This window comes from Triturus cristatus, chromosome 6 (genome assembly GCF_964204655.1).
Source record: "Triturus cristatus chromosome 6, aTriCri1.1, whole genome shotgun sequence".
NCBI classification, from domain to species: domain Eukaryota; kingdom Metazoa; phylum Chordata; class Amphibia; order Caudata; family Salamandridae; genus Triturus; species Triturus cristatus.
The window spans coordinates 471807515-471832785 of record NC_140589.1 but is presented as its reverse complement, the minus strand read 5'-3'; the positions used below and the strand labels follow the sequence as shown (position 1 = coordinate 471832785).

At 42.9% G+C, this 25271-nt stretch overlaps 1 long non-coding RNA gene and 1 pseudogene across 1 annotated transcript in view; both read right to left on the bottom strand.

The window, feature by feature from the left end:
- Positions 1-25271, bottom strand: part of LOC146817308 (uncharacterized) — a 226345-nt gene that overhangs the window by 7423 nt on the left and 193651 nt on the right. The window contains exon 4 of the long non-coding RNA XR_014962528.1: positions 22965-23057. This is a non-coding gene — a long non-coding RNA (uncharacterized LOC146817308). The remainder of the gene's footprint in view (positions 1-22964; positions 23058-25271) is intronic.
- Positions 21523-22544, bottom strand: LOC146817309 (zinc finger MYM-type protein 1-like; annotated as a pseudogene).

The window sequence follows — 25271 nt, the reverse complement described above, 5'->3', positions numbered from 1 at the left end:
TCCTTGACATACCCGTTCTAAGTTTGGGCTCTGAGCATGATTGGAAACAAGCCCTGGAGTCTGACTGTGTGTCATTTAAAGTAGCTCATTTTGTCAAGAGTGGGTGGCCAAGGGAAAAAGCACTCTCTGTTCCTTTGCAACCTTTTTGGAAAGTTGAAGATGAACTTTCCATCGAAGATGGACTACTCCTTAGGGGAGATAAATTTGTTCCACCTGCTCTATTTCGTAAAACTATTATTGAGAGAGCTCATGAGGGTCACTTGGGTACCACGCTCACTAAACATCGTATCAGGGATGTTTACTGGTGGCCGGGGATGGATTCTGAGATTGATTCTATGGTAGCTGGCTGTTGTGTTTGTGGGGCTTCTGATAAAAGTTTGAAGGTGTCTGTTCCACCTCTGATACCAATTGAATGTCCTAAAAGTCCATGGTCAAAACTTGGGATTGATGTGATGGGTCCATATGAGGTCCTTCCAGGGGGGCTCGTTTTATTCTAGTTTTAATGGATTACACATCAAAGTGGCCGGAAATTAAGTTGGTGAAAGATGCCAATACACATGCCCTTATAGACTTTCTCAACAGTGTGTGGTTGAGAGAGGGTTTTCCAGAAACCTTAATTTCAGATAATGGCAAACAGTTCGTTAGTGCAGAGTTTGAGTCATTCCTAAAAGATTCTGGTGTTAAGCACCATAAAAGTTCGCTCTATCACCGCAAAGTAATGGCTTGGTTGAGAGGATGAATAGGGTGGTGGGTGAATGTGTTAGGTGGGCAAGAGCTGGTGGTCATGATGTTTGTAAAGCACTAAATGCCATGATATGGTCTTACAGAACTACGCAACATTCGATTATGAAGATTTCACCTTTTGAATTATTGAGAGGGCGTAAACCAAACACTAGTTTCAGACCAGCTTGGATGAGGAGATGGGTGAGATCTGAGTCTGATGTTGCACACTTGCTATCCCTGGTTAGTGGAAATGTGTCTGAATCACAATCCAAACAAAAAATGTGGTTTGATGCTCGTAAAGGTGTTAAAATGACGCAACTAGAAGTGGGTGACACTGTTAAGATTAAAAGTGGTGTACACTCTAAGAAAGGTGACAGCAAATTTAGTTCACCTGTTAAAGTCATCAAAAGTTTGGGAAATGCTGTTATGGTTGATGGGGGGCATTGGTGGAATCTCAACAGAATAGTTAAAGTTCGTGATTGTACCACTGTTTCTCTTTCAAGAAGGAGTTCTTCTCCTTGTGTTAAACATCTTTCTTCAAGAAAAAGTTCTAGAAACATTGTTAAACCTGCCAGGTACAGGTCATAAAATGTTTGTTTTATTTAATATTATTTTAATTTTAATTTTTATTTTTTTAATTATTTTTTTGTGAGAAGACAAGATGTGTTGTATTCTCTGTTATGCTTCAGCTGACTTACTGTACTTTACTGTAACCCAATGATCTAGAATGTTGATGGTTGCTTAGTAATGACATGTTGTGACATTCTTGCTGGAGCTGTTGTCAGAGGCAGTCCTGTCTCTGCTGTCCATGTAGCTAATAAACCAACAACTTATAACTACTTTCATCTGGTTCCTTACTACACAGTGCTTTAAAGTCAAAGCGCTAACAGGTTGCTTGAAGTCACGAGGGACTAGGGTAAAAGTAAAGTTCAGACCGACTGAGATGGGGGGCATGCCGGCTATGAAATTCACGCAGGTCCCGTTGAAACAGTATCTTAGATGGAGCAAAGCATTGATGCTGAGGGCACGTGCATCGATCTTTTCCAAACAGTCAAGTCGCTGTGCCGTCATCGAGCTCCATTGAAATACAAGCAATGGGTCGGCGTTGAAGGGCAATGTGTTGATTTCGACTGGCACAGTGGTGATGGTGCATCGGTTTTGTAGACAATTAGCTGCAGAACCCACTTCTGAGGTCCAGGACTGGAGGGGACACCTCACACAAGGGTAGGACTCACAGATGGCAGAGTCCAGCGGCACCAGCAAGATTGTAGGAAGGCTTTTGTGTTCCTGAGACTTCAGAAAAACAAGATGCAACCCAGCAAGCCCTTGGAGTCACTCTGGGTTCAAGTGAGATGGGTCCAGCCCTTGTCCTCAGCAAGGCAAAGATCAGCAGGCAGCAAGGCAGCTCAGCAAAGCAGATAAGCAGTTTCTCAGAGCAGTCAGTCAAGGCAAAGTGGCAATCCTTACAGCACAGCAGTCTTTACTCCAGCAGAGGTCTTCCCAGGTCCAGTAGTATACTGATGTGGGAGAGTCTGAGCCATAGTACTTATACCAAAATGTGCCTTTGAAGTGGGGGGACTTCAAAGCAGCTCCTTGGAGTGCACAGATCCCCTTTCATTCCAGTCCTACCTGTCAGGCTATCTGTGGGGGTAATCAGTAATTTGTGTGGGGACAGGACACATCCTATTCAAATGTAAGTGTGAGCTCTCACCCCCTTTCCTGCCCAGGAAGGCTATCATAATGCATATTAATCCTCTGTCACACCCAACCTTCCTGTATTTGTGGCTGTCTATAGGGAATGCGCAAAGTGTAGCTGTCACCCAGTCCAGATGTGTATTGGATAAAGGCTGCAGGCACACACAGCAAAGTTAACAGCAAAGGAATGTTCCCTTTCTAAAAGTGGCATTTCCAAAATAGTATTGGCAATTCAAACTGTATGTAGGAGAGTAGGATCTGCACTTATGTTGCCCCCACTTTTTCTACTGATGTATACACTGGTTTCTGGCTATAGTCTGGCTGGGTCCCTGCTAATCAGGGCCCCAGTCTCCCTGTTCCCTCTAAACAACTTTGAGTGCATACTAGATGCACTAGTGATTGGATACTGTGGTACCTTATAAGCCCCTAGTATATGGTACCCTAGGTACCAAGGGCATAGGCACTTCACAGGCCTACCAGGGGCTGAAGCATGTATTATGCCACCCCTGGGAAGCAGACTAAATCTGACACCACAGGCCTGCTACTGCAGCCTGGGTGAGGTAGTGTTAGCACTCCTCACAGAGGTATAGGTTCCTATATCTCACCATACACACACATATAAACCTATCAGTCACCCCTAAGGCAGGCCCTATCAATCCCGAGAGCAGGGTGCTTGGTTTACAATGTGAGGGGGTGCCTCTGCTTGAGCAGGGCCCCTCTGCAGCTGGCAGGGTCTATTCCTTGTGGCTGTTTGTGGATGCGGTTAAACCATATACTCTTAAGTGCATTATAACCTCCCGGTTAATGATAACTTTGGAATGAATGCATCAAAACATGTCGTGTTTGGTGTCAAACATCTTGGAATCATACCCCCACACCTGTAACTGGTGTGGGAGTACCCCTACCCTGACCCTCCCAGAGGAGTGGTCATAGAGCTAGTCCTTCCCCTATCTTCAGTATAAGATAGCCAACCTTGTCATTGCAAAGTAGATGGACGATGCTCTACAAAGAAGAAACCTGGCCCTTTGACGTTCCACTACCTTTGGAAGACAGAAGAATCTCCCTTGGAGTCAAGGAGTGACTCCCCTACTTGGCAGGCACCAAAAATTTGAATCAACGGTCACAAACTTTCCCACTCCCGCCGGAGTCCGAAGTCCCTGCAGCCCTGGAAGTAGATTTCCTGACTTCTCGATGGCCATTGTGAGTCACCAGCAGAGCTGAGGCGAGTGGACCCCATGAGTGACGAGCAACAGCAATACGCGGGTACCGGGCACTATTGTCAAGTGCAACCCCTTTACGACATTCTATGAACTTGTGCTTTAGACCACTTGTGGCCCAAGCCTCCAGCAGGTACTGCAGTAAAAATCAGAGGCCTACCCTGTCCCGAGTGACCGTGGGCTCCTGTGAAGCAGTTCTTCAAGAGGCACCTTTGCGATCCATTGCCTGTTGGCTTGTGGGTCCCCCGAAGACTTTCTTATCAACTAAAAGGGCTCCCCTGGGTGCTCCAGGCCTGCCCTCACTCACTCTCACTGGGTGAGTCCCTCAGACCTTGCTAGTCTGCACCATCGACTTTCTTCACTATACACAAGACTTGCTGTTGCCAAGGCTTGTTGGCTCCAATCCAGTTGCCAACACTGCCATCAGCTGCAGACGTTATGAGACCCTCAGAATCCAGCTGCTGGTCATCATCGATCTCTCTTGGACCTCGTGAGCGAAGAGTCAAAACACCCTTGATCACCTGAAATCACCCGACATCCGTGGGCATCCATCTTCCTGGCCCCGGGTCACTGGCAAGTGACTGTGAACACTGTCCCTTCAATTTTCAGGTCTTCAGCATCTAGAATCCACCCTTGGATTCCACCGGACACTTCTTCAGTCGCCGCAAGCAGCAAGTCTTCTTTGGTCTCCATAGAAAACAGTGGCGCGACCCGACACCAAAAGACACCTATGCACCCGGCTTCCCTGGGTGAGGTAACTCATGCACTCTGGTGCCCTAGTGTGTGTTGGCCCTCAAATTACTTACCTTGTAAGTGGCTTGCTTGTAGACTTCCTCGAAGTACCCTAAAACTTTAAAAATCAAACCGTGACTTGCTCCATTATAATCAATAGCAAACCCTAGGCCTTGTCATTTTGCAAGTCGACTTTCCTAACCCATTTTTTTAGTATATAGTCTGGTACGCCCCTAGGGCCCCAGCCATGTTTGTGCTTAACTTATTGTGAAACGTTGATATTTGAATGTGTTCCTGGCTTCTAATCTCATAAAGAGATTAGTAGAGTGTGTCTAGAAATAAATACATATATATTTGATATATATACCTGTGTGGTGTCCTTTACTTTGGTAATTCAAGAGATTATAAGGTAAAACAAGCTGCTTTACATTCCTCTGAGACTTAGCCTGAAGGCTGCTCTCCACAGCTACCACTAGGATAGCTTTCTTTAAAAGGTTGTCTTAAACCTATCTACCATAAGAGTCGAATTGGACTGCTGCAAGGTGGCCACTATAACTTGTGACCAGCATATGCCATGCCAACTTCTCACACTTAACCACTAAATAAGATTGATCATTACCATTCCAAAGATTTGAAACATGATTTAGCTACTTGAAATGAAGTACAGTCAGAGTCAAGGTAAGTTTCTTCTTTTATTAACTTATATAGTGATAACCAGGAGGGAACAATGAGCCAGTATACAACCGTCCTCACCCAACTGCCTCCTGAGCCTTCCCTTCTGATCTCCATGTTCCATGAAATCATGGAAAGTGGAAGGCTCCCGAGACAGGATGCACCACATCTCCCTCCTTACAATAGAACACTCAACACAACAAAAAAGTAATGCACAAAGATAGCATCCACAATTAATGATAATATAAGTCAATGTGAAAATAACTAACAGATTACAGCAGGCAATTGAGATCAACACATAACAATGTTGTTACCAGATGACTACGCAACATGAGGGGGAACATGAGAATAACACACTGTAAATACAGGTTTTCAATGGTCCATGAAAAAATTCTCAAACTTCTTTGGTAAATGATGTGTCCTGCTCTGTTTCCCCTCCCCACGTTCAGACAGCACATTCATTCTCATACTATCCCTTTCACATTCAGACTCCACACCACTTTCAGTCATTACTCCATTTAACAGACAATCAGGTACCTTCACCACCTTCTTGATATTCCACACATTACCATCACTCAAAAGAATATTGTTGAGATTCACTTTTTTGATCTGGAGCGGCCTGGAATATTTAGACATACCCTTGATTTCCATCAATCCTTTCTTCGCACGCACCCAATCACCAGCAGCCAACTGTGCTTTAATCTCACCTCTAGAACCCTCAAGTAACCCTCCACTACTGCTTTCTCTCAATACCCCTTTAACTAACACTGAACAAGACTTCTTTCCGCTCATGACTTCAAAAGGTATCTTGCCAGTAGCCTTATTGGGCGTTTTGCGATAAGCCCACACCAGCTTAACACACAGCCATCCTCCATTGTTCACCTTGGCTCAGAGCCAGCTGAATACCTTCTTTCAATGTCCTGTTCCACCTTTCCACCAGGCGATTACTTTGTGGGTAATATACAGATGACGTGATGTGCTCCACACAACTGTCAAAATGATCCCATAGCTTGAGACACAAATTGTACACTGTTGTGAGTTACAATAATCTCTAGAATACCTTCCGTTTCCCACCTTTCTACGACCTTAATCACATCCTGTGCTGTCACATGATTCAAAAACTCCACATCCAGCTACCTTGAATAGTAATCAACGATAACTAATGCATACGCAAGACAAGCATCTAAGACATTGTAAGGCCCTGAAATGTCCATTCCAATTTTCTTCCAAAGAGCATCCATCTTCTCTACATCCACTGGAGGAAAAGTCACAGTCTTCTGTGATTTAACTCTCAATGCACATGCCAGGCACCCTCTGACCTCTCTTTCCACTTCTTTGTCCAAACTGGGCCACTAATATTCCACCCTAATTCTCTGCTTAGACGCACTCATGCCCACATGACCCTCATGCGCCAAACAAAGAATGCATGACCTCAACACCCTAGTCACAACCAACAATTCCCCCCTGTTAGACCTGGCACATTGGCGTGAGTCTCCCTTCCATTTTTTCGTTGTGCCTCATGTATTTTTGTTGGTGTTAGTTGCTCAGGGCACTGTGCCACTGCTGTCCAGTGCCACAGTGCAAGTGCTCCCTATTGTAAATTCATGTATAATTTGAGATTCCATGATTGGTTGGTTTGGTTTACCTGTCAGAGCCTAGTACAGTGCACCAGGAGTGCCCAGGGCTTGTAATCCAAATACTGCTGGTGGACTTGCAGCACTGGTTGTGCCACCCACAGAAGTAGCCTGTAAACATGTGTCTAAGGTCTGCCATTGCAGAGCCTGCGTGCAGTCTGGTACTGTCATGCTGACTGGGCAAGTGCACCCACTTGCCAGTCCCTAAACCTTCCCTTTTCTTCATATCAGACACCCCTATGGTAGACCCAAGGGCAGGGTGCATTGTAAGGATAAGGTAGGACATGCCCTGGTGTGTGTGGCATGTGCTAATAGTGAATTACAGCCATTTTCGTTTTTCACTATTGCAAGGCTACCTGTTCTCCATACGCCAGAATGGGCAGTTTGGTTATTACATTTTATAATCCTAACTGACTCAGAGAACATGGTAGAAATTCGAATTTAGTATGCCTGAACTCAGGATGATAAAATACATCTTTTAGTAAAGTTGGTTTTAACATTCTGTGTTGGAAAATGCCACTTTTAGAAAGTAGGCATTTTCTTGTCTAACCATTCAAACCTGTCTCTGCTAGGCTGTGTGTATTCCTTTGTCTGGAGTTTGAGTGACAGGGCTGGGGAATTCCAGGAGACAGGGTGAGGTGTCCCAGTGGTGAATATAGAGATCTGCATCCAGATGGGTGGGAGGAGTTGCACCTGGGAGCTGAATAGGGCTGTGCCTGTCTTCCATAATGCTGGCTCAACCCCCTGGGGAGCGGCTGATGTCTCTGCCCTGCACAGTGAATGAAGAGAAGGAATCCTGTCAACAAAGTGCTCTAGTGCTGTTCTTCCCTTCCACAATGCTGGCTCCACCTCCTGTGGGGCGTCTAATGTTTCTGCCCTGCACTGTGAAAGGAAAGGAGAGGTCTGGTAAACAGAGTGCTCAGGAACTGGTTTGGACTGGGCAAAGGCCCCTCTGCCTTCAGAGGACAAAGGATTTCTGGGTATAAATATTGGGACCCTGATCCCAAGAAATTAGATCACTTTGGGAAAACAAGAAGAACCTCTGCTGAGGAAAGAACCAGAAGGAGCTGAGGAGGAAACTATCCCTGAAACTGGGGGATTGGCCTGCAGTGGTTGCCTTACTGCCAAAGAGAGGAGAAAGGAACTTTGTGTGTACTTTTGCTCAACTTGTGAAGGATCTCCAAGGGCTTGGAAAAGAGCTTGCCTCCTGCTGAAGTCTCAGGAACAACAGACTTAACCCCCCAGCTCCCCAGAGTTCTTTGGAAGTGCCTGCTGCTGTTGTTGGGCCTTCTGAGGGACTGCGTGTCGCAAGGAGCTGGAAGCGTGACTCAAGAAGGAGAAGCGTGCCGCCGTCGGAGCTGTTGTCATCGCATCTCGTAAAGTGTGTCGCCGCTGCAGAATCGCATCGAGCGGAAGCGTCTCGCATCATCCAGGAAGTGTCTCGCAACGCCGAAGAAGCGTGTCGCCATCGCAGCCATCGTAGCTGATGCATTGCACCGCATCAAGAGAAGAGTCTCGCATCGAGGAAGAAGCGTGTCACCATCGCAGCCATCGTAGTTGTCGCATTGCACCGCATCAAGAAAAGCACCTCGCATCCACGGAGAAGCGTGCCGCCGTCGGAGCTGCTGTCGTCGCATCGCATAAAGCGGTGTCACCGCTGCAACATCGCATCGAGCGGAAGCGTCTCGCAAACGTCGGAGAAGAGTGTCGCTGCCAAGGCCGCTGTCGTCGCATCGCGTAAAGGGTGTCGCCGCTGCAGCTGACGCATCGAGTCGAGTCTTCTCGCAACATCGGAGAAGTATACCGCATCTGGAAGATCTTCACGTCTTTATTTCTTTGCACCAAAAACTTCATCGCATCAACATCGTTGCAACACTTTCGTTGCCCTGCGTGTCGCATCTAAAAGGTACATTGACTTAAAGTGTCGCATTTAAGAACTTAAGAGAACTAAGCAAACTTCTACCATCTAAAGTAACAGTATTGTGTGTTTTTGTCGTTTAATGGTCTTGTGTTAAATCTATATACAGAATACTTATTTTTTATATAAAACCTGTGTGGTGTCCATCTGTAGTGTTTTCACTTGGTTACTGTATGTGTTCACAAATGCTTTACACACTGCCTCTGAGATAAGCCTGTCTTCTCATGCCAAGCTACTAAGGGGGTGAGCAGGGGTTATTTTAGGAGTGTACCCCCTTACCCTGTCTAGATGAGAGGGTCCCTATTTGTCACAAGTGCATAACTGTGCCAACTAGAGACCCCCAAGTCTAACACCCCCTCAATAGAATACTATTCTCCAGAGACAATTCCGTACTTATATTCTGAAACGACTCCACTTCATCCAGAACCTTTCCTTAGGCAGGCCACAAGGCAGGCCACCCACTGGTACTCCTTCACGGCTTTCTGCCACTCATCATGCTCAATACGACCTCCTGTAATCATGTAAACTACCACCATCCTTTCTCCACCATCATCCAACTCATCATCACCTAAACATTTCACCGGCAAAGTTGATAAACAATCTGCCACTACTTTCTTCCTTTATGACATGCACTCCATAGTGAACGAAAACTCCATCATCCGCAAAACCCAAAGCATTATCCTAAACGAAGCTAAAATGGTCCATTTGCTGGTAAACACCTCAACCAAAGGGTGATGATCACTGCAAACCACAAACTGTGTTCCCCCCACCAGCATGTCAACGCTTCTCGCTCAATGGTGGAACACATGCGCTCAGCCCTTTCAAGGATCTAGATGCATAAGCAATAGTCACCTCTCTCCGTTGTCTTTGCTGTATGAGAACAGTATCCAAACCTGTTCTCATACGGCATCCAAACCTTCGGCACTGGCGTCAGTGCACACTACACTCCTGTCGCAGGTATCAAAAGGCTTGAGAGCAGACGCAGACGCTGTCTCCTCTTTAATTTGCCTGAATTTACTCTCACACTCGAGACACCAGACAAGCTTAGCCTTCTTTATCATCAAATCTTACATGCTCACAGTTTGTCCGCAAAGCTAGGAATGAACTGCGAGTAATATTCGTCCAACCCTAAAAAGGATCTTAACTGGTCCTGATCCACAGGTGAAGGGGCATCCTCTAAAGCTTTCACCAACTTCAATTTAGGAGACACTACTTTATCATCCAGCGAATGACCTAGGTGCTGTACACCACTATCCTCAAACTTAAACTTCTACATTTTAATGGTCAACCCACTGTGTTGCAAATACCTGTCAGATTAGACCACACTTAATCATGCTTTGTCAGTTTTTTAGCAAAAATTAGTATGTTGTCTTTGAAATACATCGTGTTATTTATTCCTTTAAATAGATGGTGCATTGCCCTCACAGCGGAGGCTGAAGCTAAAACGAAGGGCATGCGCTTGAACCTGTACGTCCCTTCCGGGGTAACAAAAGATATAAGATGTGTTGAATCTGAATGCAATGCTATCTGTTGATAAGCTGATGACAGATCCAGGATAGAGAATACTCTCACCCTTGATTTTTGCCAACATTTTCCCAATATAAGGTAGAAGATGTCTGTCAACCCAAATAGCCTGATTCAGATCCCCCAGGTTGACACACATCCTTAAATCCTCATTAGGCTTCTTGGCCTAAACCACTAGGCCAACCATTCTGAGGCCTCAATCGTCTCAATTATTCCTGAGTCGCACAATGTTTGCAACTCAACTCTTTCTTAATGAGCTTCCACATTACCAAAGCCACAGTCTGAACCTTGTGTACCTTAGCAACCACACCATTCTTTAACACAATCGTGTGAGAAAATCCTTTGAGTAGCCCTAACTCACTCTTGAAAATATTTGAAATCAGGATGATTTGGATCCAGTTTTATCATCAAATCCCTTTGTTGAGACCACCCCAGCAAACACAGCCCATCCTTAGCAATATACACTTTCGAATGTGCCTCCACTCCCTGAAACTCCAATACCCCTTCTAAATACCCCAACAATTCTATGGGCTTGTTTCCATAAGCCACCAGTTTAATGTCTGGATCAAATATTTTGCGATGTGGAACATTTCCTAGATGTTCTTCTCCAATTAAATTATACTGTGCACCAAATTATCTCGCAGTCATCACTATCAGAATCCTCCTCATCTTCCTTCAGTAAAAGAGGTAAATGTTTCAAAATACGCCTACCCACAGCCCCTAAACAATGCTTCAACATGGCCAACTTGCATTAAGTTGTTCATATGTCACCACCAATGGCCTCCACATATGCTTGGAATCCTTCCTTCTAATCTTCCTGCAACACCATAGGCTCTCTAGGTGTCAAAAGAAATTGAGTGGCAACCATCACAATTTACATGGTCCACACTAAGGCGTAAACACAAAAGACTAAAATAAAGAAAGTAGTCTCTGATGTCACCCACTGATCCCCACAAAATAAAACTAAAATAATAAAGGTAGTCACCACTGTTACAACATTAAAATAATGCACCGATCCAGTAAGTCTGTCATGCTTTGAAGGACTTCAATATGTATACCATATTCTTTTCTGAGTTTCTTTACTTTAATTTTTCTCATACTACGGCCTAGACGCTGAGCTGTGCATGTCAGCACTGGCACAGACAATCAAGATTGACAGGCTGTATAAAGCTGTGCCTTTCAGCGCTCACAGAACAAAGAAATACTCAGAGGCTGTATAAAGCTGTGCCTGCCAGCGCCTTCATAGACCATAAAATGATAAGCGAGATCAGCTATTCCTTTAAGCCGAATAACGCGCCTGCACTGTGACTCAGGGGTTGCCAGGAGCTCCACTCCTCCTTGCCTGGATACTGCGTGAGCACCTCACTGCCTTGCATGAGCCCCAGGAGCACAGTGGCACTCGTGCCAATCAGTGTCTGTTTCCCCAAAATACCAAAACACAATATTTCAAAGGAGGCCAGCCATTACTTTTGCTTATCTTTGAGGATGAACTGCCAGAGAAACAGTTCACCTCTGAACGGGAAGCTGACCACAACGCTTCCACAGCGTGACATAGAATAGCTGGTGTCCCACCACAGGTGCTCTCCTCCTGGCAACTCCACACCGCTCGTCGCCTGTGAAATGAAGTGCCGTTGGAGTCAAGGTACGTTTCTTCTTTCATTAACTTACATAGTGATAGCCAGGAGGAAGCAGCCGGCCAGGATCCAACTGTCCACACACAACTGACTCCCAAGCTTTCCTTTCTGATCACCATGTTCCATGGAATCACAGAAAGCGAAAGGCTCTGGAGACACCATACAACACTACGCCTTTGTAATCAGGAATTACAGCGCAAAAGTGTTTTAAGGAATTCCCATTCTAGCCTATGAGAGGCGTAGGACTCACAGTAGTAAAAAATTAAGTTATTTGTTCGTCACTACTAACACATGTAAAACTTAAAAGTACATGTCCTGTCTTTTATGTACACATCACCCTGCCCTTAAGGCTACCTAGGGCCTACCTTAAGAGTGAGCAATGTGTAATAAAAGGGGAGTTTACGGCATGGCAAGTGGTTTTAAATGCCATGTCGAAGTGGTAGTAAATTGCACACACAGGCACTGCAATGGCAGGCCTGAGACAGGTTTGAAAGGCTACTTTTGTGGCTGGCACAATCACTGCCGCAGGCCCACTAGTAGCATTTAGAATACAGGCCCTGGGCATATGGTATACCACTTTACAAGGTACTTGTAGGTAAACTAAATATGCCAATCTGGTATACGCCAATGCCACCAAGTTTAGGGGAGAAGCACATACACTTTAGCACTGGCTTGGAGTGGTAAGGTTCTCAGAGTCTTAAGGCCAACAAAAAGAATTCAGCAAAAAGAGGAGGAGGAAGGCACAATGTTTGGGGTGAACCTTCTGAAAGGGTCATTTCCGAACAATATTGCTGAATTTTTTGTCACAGTGCATAGAGTCTAAGCTTTGTCATTTCCAAAAATCCTCATTCTAAAACTGCAGGTGTGGAATTTCGAATTGAAAATGGTTCTTAAACCTTTCCTGAATGCGGCCCTTGAATCTCTGTTCTCTGTCTGGTGCTGTGCGGCTCTTCTGAGCCCTGGAAGCACAAACAAGTCTAGCAGACCCTGCGTGCAGCCCGCTCTGCTGACGACGGCTGCTTTACAAACGGAGATCATTTCAGGCTTCTGCGAGCAGGGGACTCAGCTGTGTAAAATCCTGCAGGCCTTGATACATTATAGTCTTAGTTCATTTCACATCATAATTTATATTGTGTATGAGCGATTCCTGTGGTTATTGCTGCTTTGCGTGTAATATCTCCTATCTAGTCTTCAGTTCATTTCTGGCTTTTATCTTCTCGCTCATCTGGAACTAAATCAACAAACAGCCTGCCACACTAAATCACTTGCTTTCATCGCGGACCCGCCTGTATCTGTGCCACTCAGAAGAGGAAGAAAGGATGGAGCAGGCTACCTTTAGTCCAAGACGAGCAGGGGCATGTTTTAATATATTCAGCTGACAGTGTGAATACCGAAGAGCTGCGGCACAAAACACCAGTTGCGGAACATTAAGCACCAAATGGCGCTGCTGAAAACTGCTAGTTGCAAGAGAAAGCAGGCAGGAGCGACCATAAATAAGCTAATCTCCCATCACGTTACAGACAGCTTCAACAAATATTGTGACTCCGGTCCGCGGTCTGAAACAAACACCTTGTGCAGCCTTTGAATTATTGATCACATAACAGATTAGCAATAACTCCGACGCTTGATATGAAACTCGGTCTCTAGAACAGTGGCGGCAATGCCTCACTCTCACAGTTGTACCTGATAGATTATCTGGAATTGGTTTTCATTTTGTAACCTCACACGTTCATTTGTCACTGGAACGCCTATGTATGCCCCACGTTTAAAACATTGCATAGAATATGTTTTCAACAGAAAGAATATTCACAATTTTTATAAGATTTTACTGTTTGTGAGCTAAATTTAACATAAATCTTTTCAGTAATTTTACCATTCCGCATGCAAAATTAAATAATTGTAGAAATAGCAACAATATGCGTAGATTGTTGAAGACATTTCCATGACTGATCGTTTTGGATATTGGTTTATCGAACATATATACAACTATATACAACAGAGGCACAGAAGTAAGAGCTCTAAACACAGGACTCATGGAGGAATGCAGGGAAAGACCAGGCAAGGGAGCGGAGGCGCCAGCAGCGTTGCTTCAAGGATCCCAAGCCTGCTGATCAGGGACTATTTCTATTTAAGGAGCTGCTTGCTTTAATCAGAGTTCTTAGTAGTTAAACCTCTCCTTTGGGTCATCATTTCATTAAACTATTCCCCATCCAGCCTGTCTGTCGTCCAAGTTACATGAATTCAGTGTGGTGTAAATCGCATACAAAGGGTGTGTAATTTCAGAGGTTTGCACACCTACCAGTTGTTTCATCTCAGGTGCAAGAGGATGGTGGTCAGTGTGTGTTCGCTGCTGTTGGTGTGGTGGGATCTTGCATGATCATGGAGGAGTGCAAGCCCCTAAGAGACGTTGCGGCTTCAAACAGGTGATGGACAAATGAGGCCTATGCAATACAGCACGCCTTTCACCATTCATATTACATTTATTTATTAATTATTCATTCATTTATTAGTTTATTTACTTATTTATTTTGTAATGTGCTGTAAACTGTCTTTGGGTCGCCTATGGTTGACACTGCCCAAGTCTTAGGTTCCTTATGTTCCACAGCATGGGGTCCTGGACTCTCAATGTCCATTCTCTGTGCTTCAACTGCCTGAAAGCCCAAGGACGAGAAGGTATGCAGACACTGATTTGAGGGACCTATTATGTAATGATTGTGGTGAACTCATTTGTGAACTAGTTTGTGGATCTAACAAGTCCTTAGCACAATGATGTCTTATGCAAAGAGCGTTGCCCCTGAGGGTTGAATCCGACTGGAGTCGGCCATGGTCTCCAAGGCTGGTCATGTTGCATGTATGTGGATGACGAGCTGTTGCTGTAGCATTGTTGGGTTATTACGGTTTGCGAGCTATTCCTGCAGTAGAGGCCAAGGCTGGCATGGAATGCAAATATCTAAGCATAACTTAAGAAAACTAAAAGCCAGGAATGAATGAAGGCGTGAAGTTATTATCAAACATATTTTAGAGTCTTCTAACAAGAAGTTGCAACTAAACACCCAGCCATTTTGTCCTGTGCTACAAACTGAGGATCGTAAAGCAAAAAAAGGCAGTTTTTTCTTGAAGCCCTTTGACGTGCTGTACCTGGTTCAGTGTTTGCTGACTGAATATTCTTCCAGCTGGGGGGCCTGTTCTTTCCACAAATTTAGAAGCAATGTTTTTAGAAGATAGTTTTCCCAAAGCAATAGGTAAATAATAATGGGATAAAAATCGCCTCTACTAAGGTGCAAAGAATTCTAGTCCATAGTGATTTCATAAACAAGCATACCTCTATATATACCTCAAGGCAGTGGTTTGGGTATGACAATAAAATATGTTAGGTTTGTTGTAAACAGTGACGTGTTTCGACCCAGCAGTTCATTGAACTTGCAATGTTCCTCTATTATACTGCTGGTTAAGCTCAGTTTAAAATGCTTCGGAGAGGTTAGCCGTGCCCCTTGCTCATGCTGGTTCAAGACATTGGATGGTAGGATTCCCCATAAGTTCTTTGAAGGATTTCTACCAAACATTTGAGCCACAGTTGTGAACATGAACATGGAAGCTGGTTTCTTCAAACAAAGGTAGTAATATTGTTATGTTGTTCATAAAGACCACTTCACTGATAGCAAGAGTGATAATCGCATCAGCAGAATGGCGAGAATGCTTAGAATGGTGGCACCGGCCCTCGCAGCAGGTATGGTAGCACCACAATCAAAGACAGTGCATATAACTACGGTGTGGGAGTAGTGGTCTCAAGGAATCATGGTTAAAACTAAAAATAGACCATTGTGCTCCAGTGCTGCAATCTGTGGTTGCAGATGAAGAAACAGAAGGAGGACTGGCTACTAATTTTGGCAAAGAAATTGGAACTACACTAATCCTAATTGAAAGACAGAATATTGGGGGGCATACAAGGTCAATAAGATGCTGAACAATCCTAATACGCAGCAACAGCAGTTTCTATAAATACAGAAATCAGCTGGTTAGGTGAACAGGTCGAAAAAGTGTTTGAATAATTATTGACCATAACATTCATGTCTCATTTATGCTGTATATTTTATTCCAAGTAGACCATAAAAACTAGTCCTCCATTCCTTCTTCTGAGATCACCTAGTTACGGTGGCAGCTGGTAATTAGAGCAAGCGATGGTGGGGTCCACACGCACACACGGGTGCACTGAATCATATCCATGCATTCACACACACACACACACACACACACACACACACACACACACACATTCACACCTATTCAAATCTCGCACTGACATATACACATATTCATATATACACACACACACACACGCACCAAGCATTAAATCAACACATAACACATTCCTTCTGCAGCATGCATGGAGGGAAACCTCGGAAGTTCCAGGAGGATTGAGACTGCTGCCTTCCCTTATTGGCTGACCTTAGGTCTCTTTACATTGGCCAAAAGGTGGGGGGACTCCTCCTCCCTTAAGGACAGGCTGCTGCTGCCTAGTTATCTCTATGCAGTTGGGAAAATAACTCTATGGTATTTGTTTTTCGGCCTCTAAGTGTGGAGGCTTTTCCGCCCAGTGCTGAGCCATTTTCATGTTTAAGCCTTAATAACTTTTTTCCCACAATAATTACCCAAATTTGCATCTTTCGCCCCCCATGTTGGACATTCTGGTGATACCTAGGGTATGTGGATTCCCACAGAAGGAACAAAAAAGTACACAAATATTTCAAATTTTCCTTTTTTCATTTTTGAAAAATGGGGATAAGTGCGGTACAAGAAAGCATATCTTTTGTTTCCTATACATGGCATCTATTATAGGTTTGCTATGGTAATCTCACCAGGTTTCAGGATCAAACTTGTAAACAAGGGAATGGTTCGTATTCAAAGTCTTCAAGAAAACACAGATGACCTTAAAAACATATTTTACCACAGCTTTTCTATTTTTCTGAGTGGGAGTTAATTTTTCCTATTTCTTGTGTTTTCAACTTGCTTGCTGTTCTTGATATAAACAGGTATGAAATTCAGCAAGGGTTTGTTTGTGGTGATCACTCATAGGTTTCTGAAAGGTACTGTAAGAAATCGGGTTACTGGTTGACTGGGGTGTGAGCCCTGGTCATGCAGCAACCACAGTCCTTGTCAGGGTAAGACACACGCAAACCCCGAATTAACCTCTTCTCAAATCCCTGGTAGCATGGCACAGAGCAGTCTGAATTAACTTAAAGGCAATGTGTAAAGTATTACTTGAGACAGTAAAATATTCCCTTACCAGGTTAGAACATTAGAGATTAATCTGATAAATAAAGCAAGACTAAAATGACAAAAAACAATTAGTAGAACCGGAGATATTGAATCTAAATTTTTTGTGTGGAATAACACCAAGAGACATAAATCTCCAACTGCTGATATCTGGTCGCACCGGACATGGGACATAGTCACAAGTTCAAGTCGACTGCGATGAAGCTTTAGCCGGCTACAGGATCTCAGTTAGGCTCACTGAACCAAGTTCCTTAAATCCTGGTTTATGGATCCATGTCAAAGATGTGTCACCCAGCCAAAGCAATGCATCAGTTCTGAGGTGCGGTGCTGTTGCAGTGTGAAGGCCTATGCGTCGGTGCCAAATATCTCATCAATGGGGACTTGCAATGCGAAGTCCACGTCGCGGATGCAGCATGCAGGCAGGAAAATACATAGGTTCCAAAGAGCGGTGAGGCTGCGATGCAGAGTCCGTCATCGTCGTCAAGGCTGACATGGATGAGGGATGCAAGGGTCTGCATTGAGGATGCATTGCACAGTGATGGTTCCGAAGATGTTGCGGTGGCAGTGCCTATCTTTGCGATGAGTCCAATTCATGCAGTGGCAGGGATGCATTAATTCTGCTCGGGATGTGCCTCCAGCAGAGGAATTGTGTTGGTTCTGCTGGAATTCAGAATTGCAATTTTTAAATCTGACTTTACCATAAGTTAGGGTTTTAAATTTCAGAGACACCAAACATGTTATCACTTCCCATTTGGAAATTGCTTTATAAATTGTAATAAGGCAACTACAATCTTATCCTTTTGGAGAGATAGACCTTGCGTAGTGAAAACAAATTTAAGAGTTTTTCATTAACAGGACATGTAAAACTTAAAAGTACATGTCCAACTTTTTAAATATATTGCACTCTGCCCTCTGGGCTGTCCTGGTGGTACCCTAGGGGTGACGTATATGTATTAAAAAGGAAGGTTTAGGACTGGCAAGTTGTTTGTTTGCCACGTTCAAATGGCAATATAAACTGCATACACAGGCTCAGCAATGGCAGGCTTGAGCTATGTTTAAAGGGCTACTTTAGTGGACGGCACAATCAGTGCTGCAGGACCACTAGCAGCATTTACCTTACAGGCCTTGAGTGCATGTAATGCCACATAACTAGGGACTTAGAAGTAGATTATATATGCCAATTGGATATAAGCTGATGTTACCATGTTTAGATGAGAAAGCACAAGCACCTTAGCACTGGTTAACAGTGGTAAAGTGTGCAGAGCTCTAAGGCCAGCAAAAACGGGGTCAGAAAGAAATGGAGGAGGATGGCAAAATGTTTGGGGGAAGACCACCCTAAGGCTGACAGGTCTCTGTGCCATTTGTTTAGACAGAGGCATGAGGTGTTTCTAAGCTTACAGGACTATGCTGTCTTTGGGAGATTCGTCTGCCCTCCATTGAATCACAAGCCTTTGCTTTCCTGTACATTACTTACCTCAGTTGTTTAACACTGTGCAGCTATCAGCTATCTGCCAAAACTGTATCTAACAGTGGCTACAGTTTTCTCCCAAGACTGCAGCAGACACTGTTAGCATGAGCTAGACCCTGTTTGCACAAGCCTGCATGTGTACTTTATGTTGTTTCATCCACAGGGTGAAAGTATCGCAGGATGGATTACAACATCAAAGTAAACAATCTAAGTCTGGAAGTGAGAATTCCCCATTCATACACACTAGTTTGCATAATATGTGATGAATCTATAACACTAATAGAATCCTTTTCAAATCTTATATTCATGTATAGTTTTAGAATAACATAAGACAAATGTTGTAACTTTGTTTTTTCCAGTTAGACACTTATCCCATTCCAGCTAACAGAACATTCTCATAGCGGAGATGCTCCCTCTTTCTGAAAGCAGGGCAGGTTTCAGCGTATTCAGATTAGAGCTAAGTGAGTATTGTGAGTAGCTGAGGGGGAAATATTTTCCTCTGAATATTTTCAGAGGCGAATTTGCGAAAATCGTTTTGAGAAGCATGTGGCTATAGTTATTTGGTGTATTCTTACAAAGAACTACGAAGACTGTATCAAGGGCAGATTGTCTCCTTGCTCCATTTACAAAAAGAGTGCAAACATTTCATCTGAAGTAGTGAGACTGCTCTGCAATTTGGCTCAAAGTCCTGGAAAGTGGTGTGTGGAACTTGTGTTGCATAGCACCGCAAGTGGAATTGGAAGGAGGAATTCTCCATGACAATCCAAATGGCCCATTGGTGGGCTTAGCAGAATGACTCGATAATCGCAGGACAAGCACTAGGAAACATTTGTCCAAGAAACACCTAAGAGATGTTGTTCAAATGCAAGAAATTCAACATATATCTGACTGGTTGTGTCAGCATATAATGAGAGAGTCGGAGAGGCATATCAGTGTACCATTCTCTGTGGCAGACTTGACATCTTGAGCACTGGTTACTAGTGGCTGTGAACTATGTCTGTTTGGGAGAGCTAGGTGGGCCCCATGCCTAAACTGCTCAGGAGAATTTGGCCGGACAGAACACAAATAGAAAGCATTGCATGGTTTGATGATGGGAGATTGCATCATCATAAAATTAAGCTGACAGGGATGAAAGATCTACAAGATCAGATTTGAGTTGATTTCACAGCCAATACATGCTGCATAATCTTTAAAACCATGTCCATAAATGTCATTCAAAGTAGTCTCAGGGCTATGTTCTCAGACTTATTTAGATATGGCTGGTGGCTAATGTGAATGTGGAGTTGGGGAAAGAAGCTGAGAAGATGACAGATAGTGCTGACAGATAGCGCTGTTCCCGTCTGTGTATTTTGCCTAGACACTCTGTTGTCACACGCTTGCATTATAGCATTACCCATTCATTTACAGTTATTGTATTGCAATTAGTGACTCGCACAAAGCTTTTAATAAAATAGTTATTGCTGGTGCATAGGAGACACGATTTCTGGGGGGGCAGGAAGAATCTTAGGGACTTTCCAGTGGTCCTATAAAAATCGCCCGTCGTGTGAGAACTGTATGATTTGTTAAATGAATACAATTGCGTCCTTTTGAAGTGAAATATTGTGAAAGACAGCATGTTGTCACAGTTTGTAAGTATGCTTTATTGTTCTTCACATCTATAAAGTAATTATACCAAATGTGAAAAAAACATGTTTATGAATCTTACATCTTCATGCATCAAGCAAAGAAAGGTAGAACAAAAAAAGGAAAAATAAACAATATGCTCTTAGCCACATTCCAAAACCTCAAAATGCAATTGGACTAATCAGTTTTTCTTGATGCAGGCAGATTTCATAAAATTATTGACTTAAATTTGAAAGCTAAATAATTTCTCATGCCATTCAGTGCAGAAAACCAATTATTTCGCTCTTGTCTGTCGGTCAACTGAGTCCATCATCTTTTTATGTATGTTGCACATGGCAACATGATTCAGTCTTTTCTGGGACATAGTTGATCTTAGCCAAGTTTTCAGCTACACAAGAAGATACTGGAATACGCAAAACAATCTGTAGTAGCTTCCCAAACTGTGAAATAAAAGCTCTCTCTTTTGGAAGCATTTTTTGACGCATTGTCTGCTAGTATTGGGACTCAAGAAATACTTGATAATATAATTAATTGATCTGGGAGCAGCAAAGAGTCAAAAGATTTGTACTAAAAAATAGATTCAGTGCCATTGCCTGTTTTTCATAGGCTTGGATGCCTTACTAATCAAAACGCTAAGAGAGATATATCGAAACTGTACCTAAAAGTTCAAAATACTGATGGGATACTTGTCCCTTTTGGTTGCAGGATGATAACTTTCTGCTGCTCCATCATTTATCAATATAGGGATTTGCCGCAGTCATGGCATTTCAGTGGCATTAAGATGGTACTTAGCAGTCATGTGGTTGTTGCAATCGAGTAGAATGTCGAACGACTCATCACTATGAAGCTTTAGTATTGCACTTTTTGCTGAATTCACAGCATCTAGTAGCTCTGAAATTTGGTGGTGTCCTTGCATAGCAATGTTCAAACATTGCAGAAGCTGCAGTACTTGGAGAGCAATCTGAAGACCTAGGAGAGTTGTTCCTCTCTGAAAGTGTGCCAGAAACCATAAGCGTGAGCACACACATCACCAATGGACTTTGGATAATTGTTTCTGGGGTTTCCGGAATAGGTGCAAAATTATCCATTACTTTTTGTACAGCTTTGTCCAGCGTGTTGGACACAGTGATTTTATTTTTAACACATTTGCAAGGCCTTCAAAACTGTGCTGAATGAGGTCTGGTAATATTGTACGGCATGCCATAGATTGCCAATACAGATTTCCAAGTTGTTGGACATAAAATAGTGCATCTTCCATTATGGAACATTTATTTGCTGTAGCAACCTGTATACCCAGTTTTGTACAATGTGCTCAAGAAAAGACATAAACAGCATTTGGTTGTTATTAGCGTATTAATGCTTGTGTACCGTAGTATGTCCCTGACAAATTTGGTGCACTATCATATGTTTATACTCCCAGCTTTGACAGAGAAAGAACATGCCAGCAATACACATCCTTTACAGTTGTAGCAATTGCAGCACCAGTAGTATTATCTGCCTGATATAGTCCAATAAAATGTTCATGAGTGTACAAATCATGGTCAGGGTAACAAATAGAAAAGTTTTCTTGTTCCTGACCAGATATATCCTGTGTGCCATCAACAATTACTGCAAATGGATTACAACCAATATTTGTATGAATTTGATGCAAAATTGCATGAGACGATAACTGATGAACTTCATTTTGGATGTCTGGGCTGAGATATTGTGCTCGATTTGCTGTAATCCACTGTTTCAAGGAAGGTACATCTTCTGCTCCTACAATAAGACATTGAGGGAAACTCCCATTGCTGTCATCATGAGCTCGAAGTGCAAGGCTTTGTTTTGCCAGATGAGCTATAGTAGGAATTACCTTGTTAAGACAAAGTCAGGCATCTCTCTGGTGTTGGACTTGCTGTGATAACTATTGATTGATTATTAATTGGCCTTCTCTTAACTGTGCTGGCTGGCTCACTGCATATGAATGAGCATAACTGTTCTGATGCTTTTTGAACCTTTCTATTGCCTTCTATCGGTTGTTACACCCAGTGCTGCAAAATTCTTCTTCTGTGTTCCTGTAAAGCTCACTTAATTTCAGTGACTTAGCTGTTATGCAGTGAAAGCATAGCACTCCTGCCACTCTATCGCTGTAATGCAGCCAAGGGAAATCCTGGAACCATCTGTCTTGAAAAGCAGAATGCACTTTTTCTTAGTCTGTTACTGTGTTATAATGATTTGAATGGGCACAGTGCTGTTGTATACTTGGTTTGGTGTCTCTGCACTTCCAAGAGTTCCCTCGTTATCCTGAAGACTGGTTGTTGTTGCAAAAGAACTGTTGTTTGATTCATCTGAGGCAGTGACAAATCCACAAAATGTTTCTGGGGCTGGTGTGTAACCACTTGATATTTTTAAATATGCTGCCCCAACACAACATTGAATTGCAGACTGCATCTCTGGCATATCAATCCAATAAATCATATTCATTTTTTATTTGTCTGAGTATAGGTTAACTTCACCTGGCTGTTTCTTTGCAAAGAATTTCCAAATTCCCATTTTAGGAAGAAAAGGAAAAATAAGTTTTTAGCTGTTGCAATTTGGGGACAAACAGAATAATTAACTGCAGTTTAAAAGTTTCAAACAGTTTTTTATTAGCACCCTGACAAACCTGCCTTCAGCATTAGGATTCTCTCCCAATGTAGTGTGACAGTGAGTGTGTGCAAAGACCTCCTAGAAGGTCTACCTAGGTGCTTTATAACACTGTTCAGTTTCCACAGCAAGAAAAGCATTCTAGCCCAAACCTTACCTGACTAATGTGTTTCAGCAATACATATGACACTGCAGCATATATTTTACAGTGGCAGAGGAACCTACCTGAAAGATCTTTTTGCTGAAAATGACAGGCAATGCGGTCAAGCAGGTTTCTAAAAGGGAAGTGTTTTTGTCCTTGTGGCAAAAATGAATCTGCTGGGGAACATAATATGACATTGTAAGGCTTTAGATTTTGTTCACAGTAATACACGTACAGTACTACAGAATGCTTCAGTACTCAGCAGAGAAAGAGAACATGTGCAAATTATGTAATGCTGAGAAAGGGAATGCATTATCACAATTTGACCCAGTATCCATACAGATTGAGCAAGAAATGATTCATTTTTTACACTAGACACAACCCTATAATACACTTACTTATTAGCAGTAGTAGTAACAGTGACCCTCTTTTGCGATTTGCGATTTGCGATCCAGTCACTGGCAGTAAGTTGCTGGTCTGACTAAATACTGGATTTTGGTGGCTATTGATGCTGCATTTCCTTCTGCTCAGAGAGTCTGGAGGATTACCATCAGGTAATAGTTCAGATGAGCCAGAGCTCTGCCTGTGGACTTGAAGTAGGTAGAAGAGCTGGTTACTCAAGGGACGTACAGAGATCGTCCGAGTCCGCTATAAAAATTGTGGTGCAACTACATGAAATTTAAGGGCTTGAGACCTAGATTTCAATAGCAGTATTCTGGGCCAAACCACCACCAGACTTAAATCGCTACACAGTTTCAAGGGCAATTGAGTATGGTGAAACACAGAACCAGGAAACAACAACCCATGTACTTGTTTAGTGTGTGTGTGTGTGTGTTTGTGTATATGTAGGTGTGTGTGTAACTACTAATGAACAGTGGTATAATGCTTAGGTATATTGGCACCACTCAAGAGAATAACATATGTATTTGTACATAAAACCACTTATTTGGAAGATGGTGCTGTAAGGTGAGGAGAACCACCAACCTCCCCAAAATAGCGGCCAAAGCCAACAGAATATACAAAGAAATCCTCAGCACACGTCATAGGTGTGTGTGTGTGTATGTGTGTACAGTGAACATGTTACATATGCATGGTAAAGAATTCTGTGTATGTGTCTGACTATTGAAGTCTAAAAGAACCCTCTTTGAAGCCCCTGGTTTAGCAGGGCACAAAATGGACAGAGATGATAGTTTTTCAAATACTGGATGTTTGTCGCTTGCATTCATGTTGCTGGAGGGTGGAGAAACTCTAATGCATTTCAAAGTATAAAACACAATACAAAAACTTTTGTTGTTTAATCTATGGGAAGAGTTATTGCAGATGGATGATATGAGTGTGGAGTTGACTCAAATCGCATTGTTTGTGCAAAATATAACAGTCTGATGAGATACATTTGCAATAAGTATAAGCCTTGTGTGGGATGCTCGCAAAAATTAGATGCACAGTGTTTGTGTGGAAGAGATATGCTTACCAATGTAAAAAAAGTCTGCTGTACGAGACACATATGAGATGCTCACATACGATAGGTATAGTGAAATATGCAGAATGAGGTTTGTGGGCAAAGCTCAGATATGAGGTGTTAATGATGCACACCAGAAACAGTGTTTGTGTGTGAAGCTTACAAATGAATACAGCAGATGGAAGGTCAAAAATGAGTAATGGGATGCACTAAAGCACACAAACTTTGTTATGTGGGAAGCTCACAAAAAACAAACAGCATGTTATATGAAATGCTCAAAACTAGCAAATATGCGTCGTGATAAGATTATTCAAGCTAAAATATTCAGCATTTAATTGAAACAATGATTGAAGGCACGGAGGCCTTATTCAAGATTTTTGATGATTTATTTACAAGTGACATTTGGAGAGTTGCATAGTAACAGTGAACAAATCTCTGCAGAATAGTTATTGCTGCCAAGAAAAGAAGTTTCCTGGTTTGGTAGCTCTGATACGGACATCGCTTTTTCAAAGACTATGTACGGTCAATGTGTTTGGATTTATGTTAAGAAACTCAGAGAAAAACACTCCCTTTCTCTGATAACATAGTCAATATTGGAACCTGAGGGGGAGGATTACTGGTTCCCTGGCCTCTTTGAGGACAATATTGGCCCAAAGATTACAGAATTTAGAGATGCATATTTTGCTTGCTTGGAGAAGGTTCACTGAAGAAGTCCTTCATGTGGTGGACTGATAACACTGAGACATGGAGGGGTTACTGATTCACTGTACCACTGTGAAACCTTATTTTCCATTTTTTATGGAGTAGTGCATTATAGATGCAACCAAATTACTTCTTATTTGTGGCTATTGTACTTTATGGCCTTGTGTATTTAACCAACTCTGTCTAGAACTGTGTGTCCTGTACTTAGGCTGGTGATTTGTGTCTTGTG